The 22,371-nt window shown below is 45.2% G+C and overlaps 1 protein-coding gene across 2 annotated transcripts in view; it reads right to left on the bottom strand.

The window, feature by feature from the left end:
* Positions 1-22,371, bottom strand: part of PRICKLE2 (prickle planar cell polarity protein 2) — a 259,498-nt gene that overhangs the window by 95,234 nt on the left and 141,893 nt on the right. Inside the window, exon 1 of one of the 2 annotated variants that reach the window (XM_083491473.1) lies at positions 21,186-21,991. The exons of the other annotated variant lie outside the window; for it this stretch is intronic. The gene's annotated coding sequence lies outside the window, so the exon portion shown is untranslated. Of the gene's footprint in view, positions 1-21,185; positions 21,992-22,371 lie in introns of those variants that run through there. 2 annotated transcript variants of the gene reach the window in all.

The following is a 22,371-nucleotide window of genomic DNA, read 5'->3' as shown; positions in this document are numbered from 1 at the left end:
CCCCTGTTTAAAGTGAGACTCCATGGGATTAATCTGAGGTAGGCCTACTCCTCCAACGGTTTAGTCATAAGCCAGCCAAGCCCTGCTGCCCAAAGGTGATTTCAGAATAACCTTATTAACTTCTCACCTGCTCCTGAGGCGATGAGAGATCAGGGCTTCCTTAATCTGCTTAAACTCCTACTGTTTTTATCCCTCTCTCGCTGCGTAGAAAAATCCCACGCTGGAATGCGAGCAAAAAAAAGGTGTAACTAGTGGACAGTGCATTTGACATTGGCTGGCAAAGGCCTGGGTTCAAATCCTTGCTCAGCTACGAAGTAAAAGAGCTGTTTTTTAAAAAATGAAAATCAAAACAAAAGTCTGAAGAGGCGAAGGCCACATTTTCAAAACTAGTTGGATGGATTGAGATCTCTGCCATAAACAAAACTGGAACTGTACCCCTGGATTCATGAACGCTCATGACACAGAATATTGTTCATAACCGTCCTTCCATCCTCCTAATGGAAAGCACGAGAGAGAGAGAGGGAGGGAGGGAGGGAGGGAGAGGGAGAGGGAGAGGAGCTGACAGTGCACTTACTGTTATGCTATGCAGCAGAGATAGGGCTTAGCCAATGGAACACATGAAGGAAGAATGTACATGTCTGGAAAAACTCACGATTCTTGGCTAGCATGTCAAGCGCGTTACCATATAAAGAAAAACAGCACAGAGCAGGTGGGGGGGGGGAGAGAGATGCATGCTCTTACAAAAATATAAGAGGGGTGGCGGTGGGGGAGCCCATTAATTTGATAAGCCCAGACTCAAGCACAGCTTATAACAATATTTGCTCTTTGATTAATAGGCCTTTTATCTGTGCAGTGCTTTTTTTTTTTTTTAAGCACAGCTCTCCCTGCCTTCCCCAATGGCAGAGAACTCCCGGGTTGTTAGTGAAAACAGTGTCCATATTTTCTGTAACAACTAGAAAGCCAAGCTGCTCTCTCAGCGTCTCTCTCTCTCTCTCTGTAAAACAGAATGGTTCATTTCCAAGAATTCCCTTTGGCTTTGTTACGGGATGGAATTCTTGAGCGCGCATTTCTCACCAAAGGCTGTGGGAGCCTGAGGATCTGAAAACGCAAACGTTTATTCTGTATACTGTCTACCACGGGCTTGAGGGCTCACCTAGGTCAGAAGGAGCGTTTTTTCAGCAAAGGGACCTTGGAGAAATAAACACTTCTTGTCAATCAAATGCTTATTTCGTTCACTTACACAGGACATTGCTGTGTGTGTGTGTGTGTGTGTGTGTGAGAGAGAGAGAGAGAGAGAGAGAGAGAGAGAGAGAGAGAGAGAGAGATGGAAGGAGGGAGAAATGGAGTCCTGCAAATATAATTCTTCAGCCAACCCATATACATTTTCATGATTCTGGAGCAGAGTTGCATAGTAGCAGAGGAACTAAAGAGTAGCTTCCATGTAGCTTCACCATAGACTCGCCAGTCCTGCAAACACTGAACAAGACCAAACTTTAGGTCCAACTTTCCCCCCATACTCAGAATTGAGACATGATGAAGACTGCCATAGATTTAAGAAATATGGTTCATTCACCTATTTACAGTCTGCATGGAGGGAGTCCAGATCTCACAGCATGGTTATTTCAAGAGGGACTTGTGCCTCACATCAATGCATCCCTGGAGTCCAAGGCATCTCTCCCAGCCAGCCTGCAGCCAACCTGCCCAAGATGGATCCCAGTCTTCCTTCCTTCTTCTTCTTCCCAGCAACCCTTGCTCAAGACTCTCTTTTCCTGTCACCTTACATCCAGTTATGCTGGCAACCTTCCAAACCCCAGTCTATGTTCACACCTCATGGCAAGTGGGGGAAAGACAGTTCTCTTGCATTGTCAGTAGCCTTGTATTGTTTCTTAATGACCCCAGCTTGGCCAGGTTGTTTTGCATAGGCCAGCTCAGAAATTCATCTGCAGCTTCTATTTCCCCCTTCACTTCCCAAATAATCAAAATCCTACCAATTAATAATTTCTGGGGTTTAGCCCCACCCCAAAAAATCTATAGCACCACTAGCACAAAATGACCCAAGTACAAGTTAGATAGAGGTGTACTGAACACTTTGAAATAGACTGAGCTTTTGTCCAAAGCACTGGGCTTTGATGTACTGTGTACAGCTGTTCAGTAGATTATCTTAATGACCTATGAAAAAAACTGAGCACTCTAGCGCTCTTCAGAAGCCCAAGTTAGACAACCCAAATTTTGCTGAATCCAAACAACTAGATACCCAAAATTTAATGCAAATAAATCTCAAAAGGGATCTGCCCTAGTTTTTATGTGTGTTATTGTTTATTTTTGGATATCTGTAGCCTGCTCTTCATTCCACAAAGACGCTGAGAGAAATGTGCAAAAATTAAAAAAACAACAATTAAATGCAAAGATCAAATGAAAGAACACAATGAGAAAACATTGCGCAGGCAGGAAAAAAATGGGTGTCGATGCAGAAATCATATAAGTTAAGTTAGTTTTCCATCCGTTTCCCCCAGACAGATCAGCTATGGACTATGTTAAAAACTGGTAATGTAAAAACCATTTTGGGGAGGAAAAAGCAGTGGAGAGGCATGTCAGGCCACCTTGTGTTAAGGAGCAAATGCAACGTTGTCATTATTTAAGCATGTTGACCACCGACTCTTTTACATATGCTTAAGTTGTGACACAAGACCCAGCAGGACCTGCGATTCTGGGAAAGGTTCTTTAACCAGCAGCAAAACATATCAGAACGAGCAAGCCACATTAATACCCCACTACTACCAATGCTATGGTCGACCTAAGGCTATCACCCAGAGTTTCCAATGAGCCAAGAGAGCTAGTCCACAATGAGATTAGCAAGCTGAGAGCTCCAGAGTAGAACCTACCACAGGCAGCATTTAGAATCAAAGAATCATAGAGTTGTAGAGTTGGAAGAGACCCAAGGGCCATCTAGTCCAGCCCCCTGCAATGCAGAAAGCTCAACTAGTTCATATATGACAGATAGCCATCCAACCTCTGCTTAAAAACCTCTAAGGAAGGAGAGTCCGCCACTTCTCGAGGGAGACCATTTCACTGTCAGAAGGTTCTTCCTGATGTTTAGTCAGAATCGCCTTTCTTGTAACTTGACTCCATTGGCTTGGGCCCCAGCCTGTGGAGCAGGAGAAAACAAGCTTGCTCCATTTCCCATGTGACAGCCCTTGAGATACTTGAAGACCGCTATCATAATTCCTCCGAGTCTCCTTTTTTCCGGGCTAAACATACCCTGCTCCTTCAACCATTCCTCATAAGGCTTGGTTTCCAGACCCTTTATCATCTTGACTGCACACCTTCCAGCTTGTCAATGCCCTTCTTAAATTGTGGCACCCAGATCTGGACACAATATTCCAGGTGTGGTCTGACAAAGGCAGAATAGAGTGGGACTATAATTTCCTTAATCTGGACACTATACTTCTGTTGATGCAGCCAAGAATAGCATTTGCTTTTGTTGTTGCTTTTTGCTACTTCATCACACTGTTGGCTCATGTTAAGCCTGTGGTCTACTACTATTCCTAGATCCTTTTCACACGCACTACTGGCAAGGCAGGTGCCCTCCACCTCATATTTGTGCAGCTGGTTCTATCTGCCTAACTGCAGAACCTTACATTTGTCCCTATTGAAATTCATTGTGTAAGTTTTGGCCCGTTTCTCCAGTCTGTGGGGGTGATCTTGAATCATTGCATTGCAGCAGCACTAACCAGCCTGCTCCAACCTAGCCTCCATGGATTCCACACTTGTTTCCAGAAATGGTACCAAGGCAGAATGAGGTGCGGTGGTAAAGTGGTCTGAAGTTGCTAATTCAGACTGCAAGTGAGAAGATCACATTTGATCGTCCCCTGGTATTGAAAGCTCACTGAGTATGAGTTTGAAGGCTTCACCTGTAGGACTGTAAATTATTTGATGTGTTAATGCGAATGGAAGTCGTTAAAATTGCAGCTGCGGTATAAGAGTTTGTTATTCTGACTGGTGTGTAATTGGAATTTATACGTTTTTGGAATGCAGAGTTAAAGCAAATGATCAAATCATCAATTCTAGCATGCGGGGGGCCAACAAAATAATATAATTTGGCATCTGAACAATTTGCATTATTAATTGTATTATAATTTGGTATTGTGACAATGAGGCTTTTATTGGGCTAATGTAATTGAAAACGGATAAAAATTATTATGCAAAAAACAAAAAAGAAAGCTCACCAAATAAAACAACATCGCATCAAGGAAAGGACCATAGTTATTTACTTGTCAGGAGGCTTTTGATATTTTTTTATAAGGTGGAGCATCTAAAAACAGCACCCCCAACTGCAGTTTCAAGTGGTACAGTCTATTTTTGTATCTTAGCATTCTACCATCACATTATATCACTAGGTGTGTGCACCAGTGATTCAATCAGCGCAGCAGAATTCAATACTGGCTCTGAAATGGCAAAGGAAGACGTAACTTGCACTCACTAGCCACAAAGAGGTAGTGAGAGCTCAAGCAAGCCCAGTCAAGAACAGGCAACCAGTTCTTGAAGAAATATTCAGTGATAGGCACTTATGTAATCCTAATAGAGCTGGAACACTTTAATATGGGAGGAGGGCTTTATTGGTACCAGATGTCACTAACCCCACATCCATCTCAGCCACGTAAACATATTTTAGTATCTCAACAAGTGAGGTCAGGAAGCTAGCACGTAACATACTGCTAAGGCTGCCTGTACTGCATTGTATTGCTTCTGCTCCCTGCAAACGCATAATTTGGAGAATTTCGACTTCCACTTGTAAAAAGATGTCAAGTTTCTGGCACTCATGGAAAAGGTGATAATTATACAGGTTAAAAGCTTAGAAGCCAATAGGGGGCATAGAAAAGCCTTGAGTGATCAATATCTGGGTATGTTTCCACCATCAGTGCAGCTTTTCCTGATGGCTAGCAGAAGCAAACTAAATGATGCAAAAAATAATGATACTTGTGGAAATTTAATTTGCACAATCTGTTCAGGCTGCAACACGTTAGCCCACGTTCTGCTCTCAGAAACATTAACTCAGCAGGCAATTTGGAAATTTTTAGTGTGCGGCACACCTAGGGTTATGCAATGTGGGCTATGTGGTTGAGGCGCTGGGTCCCCTTCCCCTGTTCTATTCTGCTTCTTTTCTTGCCTAAGGCTGCAACACCCTAAGGTAGGAAGCTACCTGTAGGCAGCCTCCCTAGCTGCCAGCCACTGATGTCACCAAGCATGGAGCAATAGTGGCTGGCGAGGACCTATTCCAAGGTCCTATTCCTTCTTGCACATGCTTTCACAGTCCTTTGTCCGCCATCATGCATGTATGGCACCTGCTAAAATGGAACTTGTGGCTCCAAACGAATAGTACAGATGAACACTCGATGTGATCCAAAAAGTGAGCACGTTACCCTTGCCATTTGTGATACAGTATATGCAAAGCTTTGCTCTGGAAGCAACCTGAATCTTGGGGGAAGCAGCTGGATGAGCTGGTGTTGGTGACGCTACTGAGTTGCAAGGAGAACTGGGATGCAGCTTGTGAGCAAGTGGGTGGGTGTTCAGGTGATTGCTAGAGACAATTGATAAAGCATAAAAAAGAGCTTTCTGTAATGGAAGGATGAATCACAAGCATGCCTGTGCAACCAGAATTAGAAGCAGCTGCTGAAAGCACTTTGACATCAGCAACCTCTGCACTAGTCCTTGTGTGGACCCTTCTCTACTTTCTGACGGTTCTTCATCTTTAGGCTGGAAAGCCCTTCAAAACAGGAGGCACCCTAGGAGATTTTGGGAGTGGGTACTCCCCCCCCCATTGCTTCCCCTCTACTTATTCATATGAGCAAACAGCTGAACTGGGTGCTTTCATGGTCAGGGAAATCAAAGCTTCAATGCTTTAGTGTTATACTGTGGTGTTTTAAATTATTGATTCATGGTTTTATTTTTCTGTCGATAGACACCTTTAGCTTTTCTTTGAGGACGGGCAGGTTTTGAGCAAATAAACAATGGTGAACATCGGGGGGGGGGGAGGGAGGAGGAAGGAGACTACAAGATCAATACCTATCAAGATCTTCATGTAGGCAGAGCCCCCAAAGGTGAAATATCACACTCCCAAACAGGATCTGAGTCAACAAACTTAAATAAATAAAGAGCAGATTCAAGGCTGAGGGTTGTATATGAAAAAGGAAGAAGCTTGCTAACCATAAAAGCAGATGAGCATGAAAGGAACCAGTACCTCAAAACGAGTTGTGAATTCTCTGTCTTTGGGGAGTTTGCAAGAAAAGGCCAGACAGGCAGCCATCACCGATGATTTAGGTATAGGATATCCTGTCTGAGAATTGCAGAGAGCTGGACTAGATGACCCACTGGGTTCCTTCCAATTCTGTTATCTTATGATTCACAGAAAGGAACAGCCTGGTTTTCCTGAGGCATTCATAAATCCGAGGCTGGGCATATGTACACACAGATGCTCAGTAATGAGAAGAAGGGGCTTTGATTCCAAAAACCCAACTGAATTGGAAACCTGAATAGGAAAATGGAAGGTTACATCTGCCCAAAAATATCAGAAATAATGGCCGTTCAGAGCTTAGGTTAAAAAGAAGAGGGAAGCGCAAGGGAGATACTCCAGGATTTAGAGGAGATCTGAAGGACACTTCCCCCAAACGTCTTATAACTGGGGAGCAGCAGTGTGCCAATTAAACTTCCCCCTGGTGGGCGAAAATGATGAGTTTCCTGAAGCAAAACTGCTAAGTGACAATGAATCACTTATTTGGCCGTGCCAAATTTTAACATTGTGGAGCTTGCTTGTGGAGCTCCTCCTGGCTTGTCAGTAGAGCCAACCTCCCCAGCTGCTGCTGCTGCTGCTGCTGGTCTTCCTCCTCCTCCTCCTCCTCCCACCAATAGGATTTTAATTTAATCTAATTTGGCCTTAACTTTCTAGCCAAAATCGCTCCTAATGAATTCTCCAAGAGCTGATGCCAGGGCTGGTGTCGTGAACAGAGCGTTTGGCGAAGACTTTACAGCGCAATTACTTGGAAATCAGTTCCACTGAAATCAGCAAGACTCTCTTCCAAGAAAGTGAGCTTAAGGTTGGATTCTTACAACGAGAAGATTCAAGTTCAAATCCCAGCGCGGTTATAAAGCACAACTGTTTGGATTAAGCTTTGCCTCCAAGATCACTTAGAGCAAACCCTGGGCTTGTATCCTCACTCCTGAGATTTTCCTGTGCTCTTCTCACAGAGGGGGGAAATGGAGTAGGTCAGAGGTTTTCGACCTCTTTTTTGTCCATGGCTCCCTTGACCAATTACATTTTTTTCTGCAGCTCCTCTGTGGGGCTCAGTAGCCCAGTTATGTCACCCCTTGCCCGCACAGCTGGCAGCCTCTCACCCTTTTTCGAACACCCTCCTTTGTAGAGTGTTCCCTCAGCCTTCTCTCCCCTCTCCTTGGGAGTCCTCCAGGCAGCTGCCGCCGCCACCCCTGGTCTCTGAGCTGCCCCCCTGCCCCAAAGAGAGGTGCCTCCTCACACTGCCCCACAGGGGCCTGGGGCTTGCCTGTCCATTCCCAACAGCAAGGGCTGGCAGCCAGGCTGCCTGGGCTCCCTCACCTGCTTGCTTGCTTACTCCGAGGCCACCTCAGCTTCTGGCAACCAGCATCCGCAGAGGCACCATTCACCTGGGGAGCTTGTAGCCAGGGCTGCAACAAACAGCTGTGCAAATCTTTGGGAGGCAGAGATGCGAGAAGGCATCAGAGGAGGGAAGGAAGGAAGGAAAGAAAGAGGGTCAGAGGTCAGTGTTGCCCGTGGCACCCCTGACCACTATTCAAGGTACCCCAGGGTGCCATGGTACACTGGTTGAAAACCACTGGAGTAGCTTAAAGCTCAGAAGCCCACAAACATTGACTTGTTGTACCAGCTATCCTCTGTTACCATTTTGGGAGTGTTTTCAGTACAGTGGTACCTAGGGTTAAGAACTTAATTCGTTCTAGAGGTCCATTCTTAACCTGAAACTGTTCTTTAGCTAATGGGGCCTCCTCCTGCTGCCGCACTGCCGGAGCACAATTTCTGTTCTCATCCTGAAGCAAAGTTCTTAACCCGAGGTACTATTTCTGGGTTAGTGGAGTCTGTAACCTGAAGCGTATGTAACCTGAAGCGTATGTAACCTAAGGTACCACTGTACTGCTGTTACCGAAAACACGTGCAGCAGCAACCCATGTGCTACACTAGAGAACGGAAGCTTCCCAGAGCTATACTCGCATCTAGTTTCCCTGTTATCAATAAAAGTCAAACTACAGAATGAGAGGAGGCACATGTTTAAGCTATTGTGCACAGCACTTCATACTTCAGCTGGAAAAGTCGATGTCTGAAATCGACCCACCTTTTATTTTAAAACCTACATAAATAAAACCAGCATAACAGAAAGCCTTTCCCCTATGTGCACAGATTCATGTATTTATTTGTTTTTAACAAGGAGTAGCATTGAAACAAGCATTCCCTCACTTGGGGCAAAGTCCAGCAAGAGCTGCAGCAGATGGTCCTCATGTTCCTGTATCTTGGCTCTGACACTAGAATTTCACGTTCCACGACATAATTTGCTGCAGGAATTGGAGAGGAGGACAGAAAGGGATGTTTGGCTTCCCTAACAGCAGCCGGTTAAGTGCTCATTGGGACCTCAAGCAGACACTCCAAAAGTACAGTGGTGCCCCGCAAGACGAATGCCTCGCAAGACGAAAAACTCGCTAGACGAAAGGGTTTTTCGGTTTTGCGTTGCTTCGCTAGACGAATTTCCCCATGGGCTTGCTTCGCAAGACGAAAACGTCTTGCGCTTTTTTCTTAAAGCCGCTTGAAGAGGCGCAGTTGCGACGGACCGTGCTTCGCAAGACGAGAAACATCGCAAGACGAAAAGACTCGCGGAACAAATTATTTTCGTCTTGCGAGGCACCACTGTAAGTGGAGTCAACTCATGCTGGTTTCTCCCCTCTCCGTTTGCTTGCCGGGTTCCACAATGGCAGCACTGAGAGTAAAGAGGAGGAAGGTGACATCCAAGGTCACACCCTGGACCAGATATAAGAAAGGTAGAAGGCAGGTGGGGATCGGCTGAGGTTGGTGAGGAAGTGTCCCATTTGCCCTAATGGACCAGCCGCCGCTGTTAACAGCACAAACTGCCTGGTTTTTAGGTTAGCTAAAGTATGTTACTGGGACACGGGTGGCGCTGTGGTCTAAACCACAGAGCCTAGGGCTTGCCGATCAGAAGGCCGGTGGTTCGAATCCCTGCGACGGGTTGAGCTCCCGTTGCTCAGTCCCAGCTCCTGCCAACCTAGCAGTTCAAAAGCATGTCAAAGTGCAAGTAGATAAATAGGTACCGCTCCAGCGGGAAGGTAAACAACGTTTCCGCGCACTGCTCTGGTTCGCCAGAAGTGGCTTAGTCATGCTGGCCACATGACCTGGAAGCTGTACACCGGCTCCCTCAGCCAATAAAGCGAGATGAGCACCGCAACCCCAGAGTCATCCGCGACTGGACCTAACTGTCAGGGGTCCCTTTACCTTTACCTAAAGTATGTTAAGGAAATAAGCAGAGTTGAGTTGTGAGGGAGGGCATGAACATTTATGTAAGCGCTGAAATCTGCACATAAAGTGGTACCTCGGGGTAAGTACTTAATTCATTCCGGAGGTCTGTACTTAACCTGAAACTGTTCTTAACCTGAAGCACCACTTTAGCTAATGGGACCTCCTGCTACTTCTGCGCCACTGGAGCACGATTTCTCTTCTCATCCTGAAGCAAAGTTCTTAACCTGAAGCACTATTTCTGGGTTAGTGGAGTCTGTAACCTGAAGCATATGTAACCTGAAGCATATGTAACCCGAGGTACCACTGTGTTCCTCCCCCTCAAAAATAAACAAATGGTGTGTGTGTGTTTTTCCCTCTTCAGGAAGCAGTGCCCTCACTCTAAATTGGCTGTGTTTGCTTCATAATGTAGCCCAATCCGATTGGCTGAATTGTGCCACTACATTCACTATGAAATCCCTGATTGGCTTGGATTTCCCAGGTCCTTAGATGAATGATGCCACAGCAGGAGCAAATAAGGGAAACAATAGCAAAGAACAGGATTGTATAAAGGTGGCTGTTAGGTCTATTGGGGAGGTTTTGGAGAAATACGGTATTTCTTCCAATAACATCCCACCCAAAGAGCATTGCTTTCCACCAGAAAATCAAACCAGATAAACACTTAGCATAGCCTTAATAGTAATGCACACTAGGCAATGAAGTGTACATTTATATACCTTTGGAAGCAATGTGCAGCTGACCTAGAAGTAAATGCAGTCAGCAAATCCTTATATTCCCAGAAATTCTTTTCCATATAGGAGAAAGGGGTGTGGGGCAACAGACTGCCACCTGGTGGATCTATTCTGATATATTTATCTTAATTCATTCAACTTTCTCTCTCTTTCCCTCCCCTTTATTTATTTTTTTAAAAATGCTAGGCGAAGCTGATCCTTGAAATAATGATAGTGGTACAAAGCACAGGCAAAGGTTTACTCTCAAGGCAATCCATGTGTTAGTATTTCTCATTCTATAGAAAAGGAGCCATGAGGACGTCTCTTAGCACAGCTTATCTTTTCTCTATTACCACTGGGGGAGTGAATGAGATAAAATTGCATCAGGCAGAAACGCCATCAGGCTGAAATTGCAGGGCAGAGCAAATAGAATCTTCTAACTCACAACACAAGCAAGAGCCTTGCCTGGAATCTGATGAGCAGCAAGCACAAAGAGAGGCAGGAGAGGAAAGTGATAGCATCCCACTAGGGCCGAGCAAAAGGGCTGCTTGCGTGGGGACACATATCAGCATGCAATGCTTCTAGCATTCCCTTCCAACGTTCTGTTGCATTTCAAAATACATCTTACAACAGAGTCCGAATCCAATAAATATTGCCATAATCCTGGATTGCATAAGCTTATGTGTGTACATACACATACATATGCGCATACACACACACACACACACACACACACACACACACACAGATGTGCCTCTTTTCACCAAATATTGTAAATAATTTCAACAACTGGGGCAAGAAGGCACCGAATGTGGTCCTCTCTAAACAGGGGTAATTTGTGGGGTCCAAGTAAGTAAGTAAGTAAGTAAGTAAGTAAGTAAATAAATAATAGTTGTTGTTGTTGTTGTTGTTGGGTCCAAGTAAACAATTGTTGTTGTTGTTGTTGTTTTATTTGTACCCCGCCCATCTGACTGGGTTGCCCCAGCCAATCTGGGCAGCTTCCAACATATATAAAAACATAATAAAACATTAATTGGCAAATTAAACAATCTACGGCCTTTTAAAATGGGGAAAAGGGTATTTCTTTCTTTCTTTCTTTCTTTCTTTCTTTCTTTCTTTCTTTCTTTACTATGTTATGTATTTTTGTGTTTTCATATTGTAAACTGTAAGCCTTGGATGAAGAGCGGTATAGAAATTTAATTAAGTAACAAGAACAAGAATAATGATAAAGTACTGATGCAGGAAAGGACCCTGTTTTTTACATCAGGCTTATGCAGTATAGTGGGCTGTTTCCCCAGTTGCTTGTCCAGGAGGGGCATCGTAGCTTAGCTAGGCAGGAAGAGCAAAAGTCCTTCTGGCAGCCAGCCACCTAAAAAGCTCTTTGTCTTCCTGTCTGGCGCAGTGGCTTCACTCCCAATCCCTTGTATAAGGAAGGGGGTTATGGGAAGCCACCACCGCCACCACACCTTATCATACAAAATACACATATAGTAAACATGCAGTGTTCCCCCTTCAACATTATTATTTTTTTTGCGGTTGGGGGGGTCCCACCTTGAAAATTGGTAAAATACCACCCTTAATTCTCTCTGGTGAGTTCGGAAGCATACTGGAAGAGACACACACACTTCAAGGCATAATTGCAAGTGCAGCTCAGTAACAGTGGAATAAGCTTCCCACAATTATTATAGAGTTTTCTTTCTCCAAATCCTATGATTTCTGCATGACTGAGGATGCTCTCTATCATCTCACACATCCCAGGGAGCACAGGTAATCACAAATGACCGGGATGTTTGAAGGCACGGAATGTTTAGAAGGCCATAAGACACTGGCTCTCGAATCACAGAATGGACAAATCCTTTGTAACACACTCAGTACTTTGAGAATAATGCTCAGTCTCAACCGAAACACACTGCTCTGAAAGGCTGGACAGGTGGAATCTGCACACATATTAAAAAACACTGTGAAAATGCTTTTTTTTTAAAAAAAAAAACACGTTTTGAAAAATATATTGAATTTGCCATGGCTCGCCATCTCCATCTAGTGTTACATTTGTATACTGCACTTTACAACACACTTAAAACATTTTATTTGCAGCTGTATAGCTGAGTCCTGAGAGTCTGTTCACTCTGAATGTTCAAGAGGTTCGTCACCTGAATTGATGTGAAACATTAGGATGCAAGATCTTGATTATTTTAGGGGTGTGTAATTATTCACTGGTATAGCACTTCTCTTTTTATAGTTTGCTTTTACAAGGAAGAAAAGGTTAACAGAAATCACATTTTCATATTTTTTCACGGAATATTTCCCCCCATTTAAATATATCTTTTTCTCCGTATCGTAACACTAACATTGTCTAGCTAAGTTCTTTGGCTGCATTTATAGATTTATACAGGCTAATTTCACCCTGGCGCAGCACTTCTAAGCATTCAAAGAAATTTACTGTCTGTAATATCTCCAGGCTCTGAAGGATCTCAAACACTGTGAAAACCTCCACTGTGGTGAGCCGGCTGCAGCGCTGATGCCATCTCATATCCTGTTCTCAACCTAAATCCTCCTTGAAGGCCTGTGGAATACCTCCCTGACTGGAAATCCATTTCAATCTTCACTTCCTGTTTCCATTACAAGCTATATCCACTCTAGGAAGCCCCAGGCTGCCAAGGAAAGCAGTCTTAAAGCAGCCTTCCCTAATATTGTGCTCTCCAGATCTTGTTGGACTATGACTCCCATCATCTCAGGGTTGTAGGTTCGTGCCCTGTGTTGGGCAAAATAGCTGGACTAGATGACCCTTGTGGTCCCTTCCAACTCTACAACTCTATGATTCTATGATCTCCAACCACTGCCCATTCTGGCTGTGTCTAATATGAACTGAAGTTCAACATACGGAGGGCCAAAGGTTACCCACAGTGTAGACCAAGGATACCTCAATAAGTTTCTCCCTTCATCAAGATCTTCAGAGAAGGAATTGCTCAGTGTGACTTATTTTGTGGAAGCATCTCTGCCTCTCACTTTAGAAGTCCTTAGAAGGTATGTCTGGCCAACTCTCTCAAGCAGATTAGTCAACATCCTCCTGCATAATAGATTTTTATGTTGATGAAGAAGGAACAATACTGGATGTTTTCTCTTCTGGTTTCAGATGGCTGTTGCTGATGGCTTTTTAATGGTCTGATTGCATTTTTACTGTTTGGATCATTGTGAGCTCTTATATGAGTCTTTAAATAAGGGGAGCCTTATTTTTGGCTGAACAACTCCCAGCATCCATCTGTATCATTTGGCCATGCTGACTGAGGCTGAAGGGGCTTAGAGGTTCCTTATCCCACTCCCTTAAATAAACAGATAGATGCACATCTAAAATAGTCAAGAGAAGAGGTATGATGGCAGCCTGTTCCATTCATGAACCTTCTCCAATTTCCCATTTATTTTCATCCACCAACAGAGCAGAGCCTGGATGATGTAGAAGCCTCTTCAGATTCTTGCTGGCTCCCTCTAACATCTTCAGCATTGCCCTTAGTATTCTAAAACTGGGCAGTTCCAAGCCCCAAAATGGCAGACAAAACTGCAAACCAACCAACTTAATTGCAAACCCAAACCAATGAACCAATCCTAGAAGACTATCTGCAGAAATCACATCTTATACACCGGCCCTACTTGGGTTATCCAGCTTGTCAGTGTTGGTTCAACCATGAGGCAGAGTGAGAAAGCCACCTCAGGTGGAAAATGCTATAGGGCAGGGAGTAGACCAAGCCGTGTGTGCCATGTGGTCAGCCCTGCATCCACCAAGATAGCCTTCTGCTCTCAGGTAAATGAGAGGATGCTGTTGTTGAAGCAAAATTCAACTACCAGTCTGGAACAGGAAGGGACACCACTTTGCCCTTTGCCTCAGGCAGCAAAATGTATTGAGCTGGCCCTGAAGCTTCTCAATATTAATTTAAAAAACAACAACCCCCAAGCATCTCACTAACTAGATTGCATTGATGGCTCTTCCCTTGGGAGAAAGCAGTTGCATTTAGGGAGGTCTCCAAGGTTGTAAGGAAGTGGCCGGTTGCTTATGAAGATGTTAATTTTTAACAGTCTACAGCAGAGACACAGTGAAAGATTCATAGCCAGGACCTGCCAGGAGGAGTGAGCTAAAACAGGCCTGTGTTGCTGAAAAGGTTGATCCCAACTAGGCTGAGGCCAAACGCTACGCTGCGGTCAAAAAACGGTACAAACAAAGTCACTCCTTTAGGGACGGCCATGAATGAAAGGGTCTGAGGCGTCAGGAACGGGTACTGCTCAGCTGCCAGGAAGTCTGTGGGATGTGGCAGCCAGCCCAGTGAAAACGAAGTGCCAGGAACTCCCAAAACAACAGCCATGTGGACTGATATTGGGGATTTTGAATTCTGTTAGACTGGGTTGCCTTATCAGGTCGCAGGATCTGAGAGCAAGCTGACCTTTGCAGATGCCTCTCTACCCTCCCTCCCAGCGCCCCATGGATTCAGCGTCACACTTATTAAAGGTATTGTTCCTTTGTATAAGCGCACCATCAATTTCAGTGCTGCGATTTGACTGTTTCGTACATTGATCCAGCTGCATCAGATAAGAACCCCAGAGAGAATATTTCACTTGGAAATCTGCTAGGCAGGGTCATTTCATATCAATACTTCTCCTACAGGCGCAAATCACTCTACGGTTTCCCAGGATGGTTGCTTATACAGGGCTTGATCAGCAACGCACAAAAACTGCATTGGTTTGAAGAGCAATCTGCACTCTAACAAGCCAGTGGGTTTAAAATAATAATGAGACAATAATCAAACACAGGGGATCCGTTGCACAATGGAAGTCTAGGCAAGTATGAAAGGCCTGACCTCAAAGAGGAGGAACTCTTAAAGTTAGGCTCCAGTTTCTCGGGAAGCTGCTTCCTCAGACTATAATGAGATACCTAGGGAGGTGAGTCAGTCCATTCATTACGAAAGTTGGGCAATAGTCCTGGACACATCAGACCTCTTGGTGTCATCACACAGCCACATATTAGCACAACTGCCAAATGTTGGCTGCATTTCAACAGCTGACAATTTTGCAACTCCCAAAGAGGAACAGAGGAGGAAGGAAGCATTGTACAGTAGGCTGAAAATTACCACAAGTTCCTTTCTCTCTCCCATCTTGTCTCTGCTTAATGGCTATTGAGAGATTGAACTTGACAGAACATTAAAGATGATTCTTTGCCCCAGCCCTAGCATATGTACGCAAAGGTAAAATGAAAGGGATGGGGAGTAGAATATGGCAGGAATGGGAGACGGCCTATCTAGAACCTCCGTACAGTCAGGAGTTGATCTGGCAAAGACTGAAGGCTATTGCAAAATAGTGCATGATGCTCATTCAATTACATATTCCCCTCTTCCATTCCCAATCCTTTATCCTGCCCTATACATTCAAAGCAGTATTACATCACTTTAACAGAAAAGGGTTTTCCCCAAAGAATCCTGGGAACTGTAGTTTGCTCAGGGTGCAGAGAGTTGTTAGGAGACCCCTATTTCCCCCACAGAGCTACAATTCCCAGTGACAGGAAATCTGTGGGCAGATTGCTGGGAAATTCAAAGTTGCCTCAGACTAAGCCAGTTACAGGTAGGTACCTGTGTTGGTCTGCTGTAGTCAAAACAAAAATCCTTCCAGTAGCACCTTAGAGACCAACTAAGATTGTTATTGGTATGAGCTTTCGTGTGCATGCACACTTCTTCAGACTAAGCCAGTTGGACTACAACTCTGAGGCTGGTCGGGGCTGGTGGGAACTGTGGTCCAAAAGATCCAGAAAGCACCAGGCTGTTGAGAACTTGGGCAGCAGTAGTCCACTTTTTCAGACTGGAGTTTTGCGTATTTCCACCCTGGGGATGCCTGAGGTTGAACAGGGGACCTTCTGTACACACAACCATGTGCTCTATGACTGAGCTATGGACTGTCCCTGTTGCTAGTCTGGCAGCAAGTGGGTTGGATGTCTTCGCCAGGCAATAGAAACCAGGGCAGGGGGAACTTTTTCATCCCTTCTGGGCAACCTTCAGGGATGGGGGCACAAGCCCATGGTGGGTGGGGCCTGAGGCAAAAGTGGGTGGAGCAACAATTGTCAAGTTTGTCTTTCTACAGTGGGCTGGTTTCCACACACCCTTCTCAATCCTCCATGCAGGCAGCCAATATACAAGAGTTCAAGGGCATAATTCAGCCAGGCCAAACACTCAAGAAGGGTATGAAGCAGGGCTGGTAAAGGGTGTAGGGAGAATCTTGAGGGCCGGAGGCTAGAGAAGCTTGGAGGCAGGATAGGCTGAGAGATTGTGAGTGGCCCAATGTAATCAAGTGCGATTCCTGGAGGAGTGAAGATTTGAATCTGGTTTCATCCAGAAACAACAACAACAGTATCTGCTATGACACATTAGCTCTTGAATTTTCTCTCTCTTTGGGCTACGTTTAAGCAGGGAAGTGCTTTCTCTGTTAGTTGTGTTTTTATTCGCCTTCAGCCATGCAATGACTGCTATGTGGCCAGACTCTACAAGACCTAGATGTTTAAGTAAACAAATACTTCAAGGAATGAGAGGGACACGAGGGACCAAAAGGATCAGGCCTCTTAATCACCTTCGGCCGTATTCCTCATAACCTTGCATTTATCTGAACTTAATTCCTGGTTTCTTTTATGGCCAAAGTGATGGCAGGGCCCTGAAAGCCTTTCTGGAAATAATATTCATAAAACCGGAGCATTTCTGGTTCTGTCCCTCTGTGCTTGGCCTTCAGCCAAAAGATAAAGGGATCAGAAAGCAGAACCTCCTCCAAGTGGAAATTGGAAAAGCGGCGGGTGGGGGAATTACGTTGTTGCCATTTGAAAGAAAATTTGGAAATACAAAATTACCGGATTCACAGCCGAGTAACTACTGACAGGAGAGAACACCCTACTTATCTTTTCCTTGCCACAGGTGTATAAGCCAATCCAATTTCCTGGCTTCAGGCTGCAATGGCAGAAGCGAGCAAAGCAGAGGTGTCCAACTCTGTCTCACACCTATTTTAATTTTTTAAAATTTTGGTTAATGGTAATGTGCAGGGCAACTCTTACAGGTGGCGACGGCGACAGTGGTATTCAACCTCAAGGGTGTTGGTTACAGAAGGCCCGGGGGTGGGGGGCTAAGTCTTTTGCACCAAGTTCCAGGCCCCATCTGCCCCGGATATTTAAAGCACTGACATGCCTCTTTAAAATCCCCTTAGCTTCCCCCAAAGAATCTTGAGAACTGTAGCTTGATAAGGCCACTGAGAGTTGTGGGGAGACCCCCTATCCATAGCTGCCAACGTTTCCCTTTTTAAAAGGGAAATTCCCTTATTCTGAATAGGATTCCTTGCAAGAAAAGGGAAACGTTGACAGCTATGCCCCTATCTCCCTCACAGAGCTGCTATTCGCAAAGTGGTTTAATAGGTAGACCCTTTCCTTCCAAGAACTCTGTGAATTATAGCTCTGGGAGGGGAGCCGGAACCTCCTAGCAACTTTCTGCACACGTTTAAGAAACACCAGTTCCCACAATTCTTTTGGCTGTTTAAAGTGGTACGATACTGCTTTAAATGCCTAGCGCAGATGGGAGCCTGCAAAGCGCAACACTGCCACCCGTCTCCATAATTTTCCCAGGTACATCAATACCATAGTGATTAGCGTATGCAAATTTGTGCCACGAGCCTGTGCCCCAAGTCCTTTAAGTGCTAAACAACACCCATTCTTGGTTCAGCCTATGCCACCCCAATCTGCTCACCCGTTCTAAGCTTTCCACAGGTAGGAAAAGGATCCGTGATAAACATCGCAAAATTTCCCCTTTCCCAAATACTCCAGTTCTTGGGGGATATATGCAGCTGTGCAGCTCTGTTATAAGCTGCAGCAGCCCTGGACAGCTTGAAAACAATAAATTTTATTTTACATCCTCAAATCACTTTAAAAAGTATCCATCTCCTGACCTAAAATCTGTTTTCATGGGCATTACAGCTCTCTCTCTCTCTCTCTCTCTCTCTCTCTCTCTCTCTCTCTCTGTGTGTGTGTGTGTGTATGTTTCTGGCCTCATGATCATCAAATGCCCAACTTTTGGAAGTGCCATTAAGGGTTCCCATATGGCAGAGAGCAAACACACTAGCCTAAACAGCCGGCAAACTTAGCAGGAACTGTCAGATTCCTAATGGCAACTCAAAACACACCACTGTGTGCATTCAGCAGATGCCATCATTTCAAGTGCACTTTTTTTGGTGGTGGTGGTGGTGGGGAATAAAGAAAGGCTAGAGAATGACAGATCTCTAAATACACCCTGTGATTTTTAATTCCGTAGCAGTTTGTATAGCATGAGTGTGCTTTTAAAGGCTTGCACCGCTCCGTGGGTTATCTTGTGTGGTTTTTAATTATGCTGTTCAATTGCTTTTCCAGCTCAGCGAGATAGCATGCAGTCATCCCATCTCAATGGATTCCTTTATAGCCACTTAAATAAGCAGAGGAGTCTGCCTCAGAAAGAAGGCATTCTATCTTTCACATTCAGGCTTTATTTCTGAACAGAGTAGCCTCTCTTTTTTTTTCTTTTTTCTTTTTTTGCAGATAGCTGTATGCAGTCTAGCTGAACACAGGAAACTACATTTTCAAGCTGGCGCAGTCCAGTGGGAACTGTATAATTAAAACACATGCAAGATAACCCGTGCTGCAGAGCAAACCTGCGGAAGGGCACATAAGCTGAACAGAAGGTGCAGAAGATCCTAGGTTCAATCCTGACATCTCCTGATAGGGCTCAGAACATCCCCTGTCTGAAACCCTGAAGAGCTGCTGCCAATCTGCGTAGACGATACTGAATTATCTGGGCCATTGTGCTCACTTAGTTGAAGGCAGCTTCCCAACAACTCAGTGGGTTACAGCATGGTGCTCATAATGCCAAGGTTGTGGGTTCGATCCCCGTATGAGATAGAGCTGCACATTCCTGCATTGCAGGGGGTTGGACTAGATGACCCTTGGGGTACCTTCCAACTTCTATGATTCTAAGCCTCGTTTTCTGTGCTGCGTAACAGAGGCTAAGGGTACAGGTGTGCACTGGACATGGCACAAATGATATCACCCTTGCACTGGTAGAACAGCAGCAACCCTAGAGTCTTCATAGCAATGCAGATTCTCCATCACCTATCCCAATCCTCCCGATCTCCAGATGTTCTGAACAGCAACTCCTATTGTAGCTCCGGGTAGTATGGCCAATGATCAGGCATGACAGGAGCCCTAGCCCCAAACATCAGGAGAGTGCACCCATCACACTTATTCTGATGCCGGAGAGCAAAAGAGTGATGAGGCTATGAATTAGACCTGGACACTGTGCAAATGTCTTACCTGGAAGCAAGAGGTTGCCATTGCTCTGAGTTGACACCAAGCCTCCCTCCAGCCCAGAGCAATGATTACATCCATTACTCCTCTTCCTCAAAGCTCATTATACTATTTTATACATTTCATTGTGCTCCGGCAATTCTTTTTTGGGGGGGAATTATTTTACAAGGAATCCCTACATACATTTTGGAGTCATGGTAGCCTTGATTCAAAGCCCATTAGGACATGGTCAGTCTTCATTTGCAAAGAAGCGGAAGACCACATGTCAGAGCTCTCCTGTTACCAAGGCAGAAAATGGAAGGGTTTCTAACATGCTTTGGGATATTAGAAGACTTCAGAGTCTTTTTAATTTGGTAATTATTTCAAAGTTCAGTATCCCTTGAGACAAGCTGGACTTACCCATCTGTGAAAGTAATCAGAATGAGAAAAAGTGTGTGTGTGTGTGTGTGTGTGTGTGTGTGTATTCTAAACCACTTAGGGTTCCGACAAGAAGGAACCAAATTTTATTTAAAAAGTAAATATAACTGGCAAACGAAACAGAGTTGTATTGCTTTGGTACAGTAAAACTCATTGCATGAAGAGAAAGCCAAAAACTCCAGAAGAAGGTATTGTGGCTAGTACTGAAAACTAACCAGCCTTGACTTTACGATGCATCCAGATCACACATCAAAATCAGAGCACAAGGCTCTGATAACATCTCCTTTAAAGGCACTTCACATGCAAGATGAAATAATCACCGATTAAAGGGAAGCAGGACAAGTTAAGGGGGGGAAGTGAGACAGAATTGCAAGGAGTGGTGGCTCTTAACTGGTGGGAATAATGAGTCTTGCTTTATTTCTTGCCTTCTTGGCACATCCCAGTTGCTGGAAGTAGAAAAGGGCAAACGACCGGATTAAAAACTCCATGGCCACAGGTTGTGCTGATGTGGCTTGTGTGCCCTGCCTTTTCAAAGTAAGCTTTAAGGAAACACAGAAAAAATAAAAGACAGAAAGAAAAACCATCTCGGTTCAGCAATTACAGGGATCCGGCTGTTTCTAAAGAAAACAAAGGTGTGAGATGACACTCTGTGTGTCAAGGGCCTTTTGTGTATCTTCTAAGGACTGCAAAAAGGGGAGGAAAAGGAAAAAAAAGGGGGGGAGACACCAGTCACGCTAAAAATATCATCTGCTAGAAGTCTGAGTCATCAACAGTTCGCTTCAAAATCCCTAAAGGTCTTAAACACTCTGGGGCACAAATGACCATGAAGTAAAATTAACTCTGACAGATGTTTGCAGGGGGTGGGGTGGTGGAGACTCCCCTCCCCCCTTTGCAATTATTTAAAAGAAGATCAAGTTGCTTAAGTATTTTTCTTCTGACTTCCTGGCGATTTTAAATGCCCAGGCTAGCAATTAACTATTTCAGTGAACAGCAGCCCTGACTCCCAAGGCAAGAGAGATGCAGACGGACGCGCAAAGCCATCCCGCTAAAGTGTGTTTCAGAATTATATTTCGGCTGGCCGCATCCACAGCTATGTACGGTTCACTACCTTATTATATATACCCTACAGAGACATAAACCACAAAGCATCACCGCTTACCTGCTCCGGCCGCCTCCGAGTCCAGATTTCGGCAAGTTTGGTTTTTTTGATTTTGAATTTTAAATCCACCAAGCCCCTCCAACCCCCCCCCCCCACCGCTGGGGCGGGGTCTTGCTTTTAGTTTACTTTCCTTTGGTGCACGTTTGCTTGCAAAAGCCCAGGGAACACTGCAGCATGGTGAAGTATCTTGTTTTCTGTTTTTGCAAAGCGGGGTGGGGGAGAAAAACCCAATAGCACTGTTGATAGGCTAGTGGTGGGAGGATTTCTTGAAATGAGCAGCAGCAGCAGCAGACTCTCTGGTCAAATCCTTCCAGGAGACACGCACACACATAAAAACATAGGGTGGCTTGCAAGGAAAAAATCTGCTGTGCGTTTGCATAGGCTTGGGAGAGCTTAACGTTGCCTTCCTCGGAATTCCAGCTTTGCCAAGGGATTCTCTCCCTTTCTCTCCCCTTCTCTTCCTCCCACCTTCCTTCCTTCCTTCCCTTCCTTTCACCCTGTCAGTCCATCTCCTCCCTTGCAGCCGGCCAAGTAACTCCAGCGGAGCCCCAACTCCGGGTTTACTGAGTGACCCTGGGAGACAGCGGAGCCTGCATCCAATCCGCAGTCCCGCCTCCCTCTCGGAGCCGGAGAGAGCTTCAGTTTGCTCCGCGCAGCCCCATCGCGGCGCATTCGCTGGCTCGCCGGACTGGGAGGCTTCGCTGTTGCAGTGCTCGCCTCTCCTGCATGCTAATGAGGCGGTGATGTCAGCAAGTCAAAGGGCGCTACATCTGGACAGTTCAGCGAATGGCCCGCCGGCCAGCGCCTGGGATTTAGATCTATATGCAAATCAGGCTGCTCTCTGCAAATCAATACGCCGTCTCACTTCCCCTGCTCTTTTTGCACGGCCAAGAAGAAGAAGATCTTTTTTTAAAAAAAACATGTGCATCATAAGTTATGGGAGTTGCCCAGTTCTCTCTCCACGAGCAAAAACGACACGGTTTTATCTCTGCACATGAACAAGCCCGTACATAAACGGCGAGAGTGTTGGACGCTGAGCCCACCTCGCCTTGTCTAAGCCAAGCCACTGTTTCCAGTTATTTGCCAGTTTGCCCAGCAGCAATCCACTCCTAGGCTTGGAGAATAAATGGAGCCCTCCATCTGCCCTCCTGCAGCCTAAACATTGGCCTGCCTGGAATCCTTTCCT

Source organism: Podarcis liolepis, assembly GCF_965112155.1.
Source record: "Podarcis liolepis genome assembly, chromosome: 2".
NCBI lineage: Eukaryota > Metazoa > Chordata > Lepidosauria > Squamata > Lacertidae > Podarcis > Podarcis liolepis.
This window is presented reverse-complemented; position numbering and strand designations above follow the sequence as displayed.